The sequence below is a fragment of the Orbicella franksi genome, chromosome 9 (genome assembly GCF_964199315.1).
Source record: "Orbicella franksi chromosome 9, jaOrbFran1.1, whole genome shotgun sequence".
In the NCBI taxonomy this organism is placed as follows: Eukaryota; Metazoa; Cnidaria; class Anthozoa; order Scleractinia; family Merulinidae; genus Orbicella; species Orbicella franksi.
Window position 1 is genome coordinate 8,970,165 of NC_138153.1, and position 2,500 is coordinate 8,972,664.

Consider the following 2,500-nt stretch of genomic DNA (forward strand, 5'->3'; position numbering starts at 1 on the left):
AAAAAGAGATTTTAACCATGATGTCTCAATAGGAATTAGATGGAGGCGCACACACTATGTTATAATGAATGTTTCCCGTTTCAAGACTTACCATCAATCTTTCTCTTAACCATTCCTTTAAAACAATAAATTTGCACTATCACCGTACAGATAATGTAATAAAAAGAAAGTTATAGCATGACGACTTTTGCAATAATACCGTGCACCGTTTTTAAGAACAGAGAAAATAAACTATTCTTAGCTTTATTCCATCTGTAGAGGTAGCAAAGTGACCGCGACGGCTGAATTTGAAACGTTTATAACCTCTTTGATTATATGTAAGTTAAAGCAGCCATGGAATGGAAACAAGTTGGTGTCAAACGATACTGTACTTGAAGTTTGATGTTTCTCTAACAACTGCATTTTGACAGGCATATTTTTTTCCAAATTGAGTTTGGAAATGAATATACGTTTTTGGTTTGGGTGGTTCGTTTTCCCATCACACTTCACATGATATTCTCTAGAGAATTGTTCTTTTATCCAATTATTAATTTTTTTGTGTATATATACGTTACTATTTAAAACTTCAAAAGTAAGAATTCTCAAGAGTGTCATTACGTGTTCTGAAACTGGACTACAAACCGCCAAAGCCAAAACAGGTCTTTTCACTTGTCCTTATTCATGTTTTTCTTAAATTTGGTTAATTAGTTTTAAGTCGTTTTTGGAAGCTTCCTGACGTTTTTAAAACATGAAAATAGTCAAGACAGTGCGGCTAAAATGGCGGCTGATCGGATATTCTGACGTAATTATCACGTGATATGACATAAGTGTGTTCTTTTGCTTTCCTGAAAGGAAACAATTTTAGGCTTACTATATACTCTCTAAGCCACATTATCATTGCTGAAATATTCTTAAGGTTCTTACTTGGGTCAGACTTGGCCCAACCTCGGCTGCGGAAGGTCAAATATATCCCGGTCTGAATAGGGTGAAGGTATTGTACGACCTGGTTTCCGTAGTGTAGTGGTTAACACGTCCGCCTCACACGCGGAAGGTCGCCGGTTCAAGCCCGGCCGGAAACAGGCTTCCTATATTTTTTCCCCCTCTTTTGACCAACTTCTTTATTTTCTCACAACTACGATGTTTTATTTTTCCTGGTTGTGGCACGCCACTGTTTTCAAATAATACATTTTCTATGAAATTGAAGACGTCTAACCCTCCAACGTATTGAAAGATATTAGCAAACTGCTTGGAGGCTTTTCTTGTCTCTACTTTTAAAAGTTTATAGTGCAAGTTGATGGCGTGGCATAGAGGTCATAACAGTGTCGAAAGTAGAGTGGTTATGATTTCTGTGTTCCAATCAGGATATAAGAATTAGATTTTCTGATTTTTCATGAAAAGGTTACCATCTATTCCCAGTATATCTATAAGGTAAAAATAAATTGTTTTAGTACAGTTGTCATAACTTATGACAACTGTATATTTTGTTTACTGGTAAACGTATATTTTTACAAATGAGAAGGAATTTACCTCCTCAAACATAAGACGGACCTCAGCCCATAGAGACCTGGGTCCATAAGGTTACTTATCACTTATCTCTAGTCAAGTGACACCTAGAACCAAAGAGCAGGGGAAAAAAAGGAAAAAAAAGGCAGCAAGAACTCATGTTTCCGGCCGGGTTTGAACCGGCGACCTTCCGGGTGTTAGGCGGACGTGATAACAACTACACTACATGTCTAAGACAAATAATTCGACTAAAATCGTCTCAGACGAAAGAAACGTCTAAGATGAATATTTTGCCCAGGACAAACAAAACTTCTAAGACGAATAATTCGTCTACGAAAAATAAAAGAGTAGGACCGATAACGGTAAAAAGAAGTATTATGCTTATTCTGTACGAAGTAAAATAAACCCAAAACAAAACAAAAAAAAACGAAAAACCAGTCAAATCGAAAAAAAATTTTTTTTCAGTTATACCAGAGGAAGATATAATTCACTGATTGTTTTTTCTAATTCGTAACGCATCCATAGAGGTCTCCGTGGCGCAATCGGCTAGCGCGTTCGGCTGTTAACCGAAAGGTTGGTCGTTTAAGCCCAACAGGGGACGCTTTAGTTTATTATCCTTCTTTTTTATTTTTTTAAAAAAAAGATCACACTAACTAGAATACAACGACGCAGGCTGTATCTAAATACCGTCTTTCCCCAATTTTATCATTAGTTGAAGGATCTATAAGCTGTGAATTCACTTCCCTTGTCAACCCGTTATTGCGCAAGCAAGTTACGGGTCGTGGTTGGGAATCAGATAATGCAAATTAGAGTTGGTCTGTGATCACTTTCCATCGCGATTCCTCCACTTTGCAGGTTCACTTATTGTTTGAAATCTCCGGGACAACATGATACGAAACTGCGAGTAATGCAAGTAAGAAGAAAAACGATCTTCAGTCAAAAAGTCATCCATTCTTCCCCGGTGGTGAATCTATCAGTCCTTTTCATAACCATTTTCTTTGAACCATAATTTCAGCCA

At 37.1% G+C, this 2,500-nt stretch overlaps 1 non-coding gene across 1 annotated transcript; it reads left to right on the top strand.

Annotated features, from left to right (window-relative positions):
- The first annotated feature begins 985 nt into the window (after positions 1-985).
- On the top strand, positions 986-1,058 carry Trnav-cac (transfer RNA valine (anticodon CAC)). The gene has a single exon. It is a non-coding gene; the product is annotated as a tRNA-Val (tRNA).
- Positions 1,059-2,500: the final 1,442 nt, after the last annotated feature.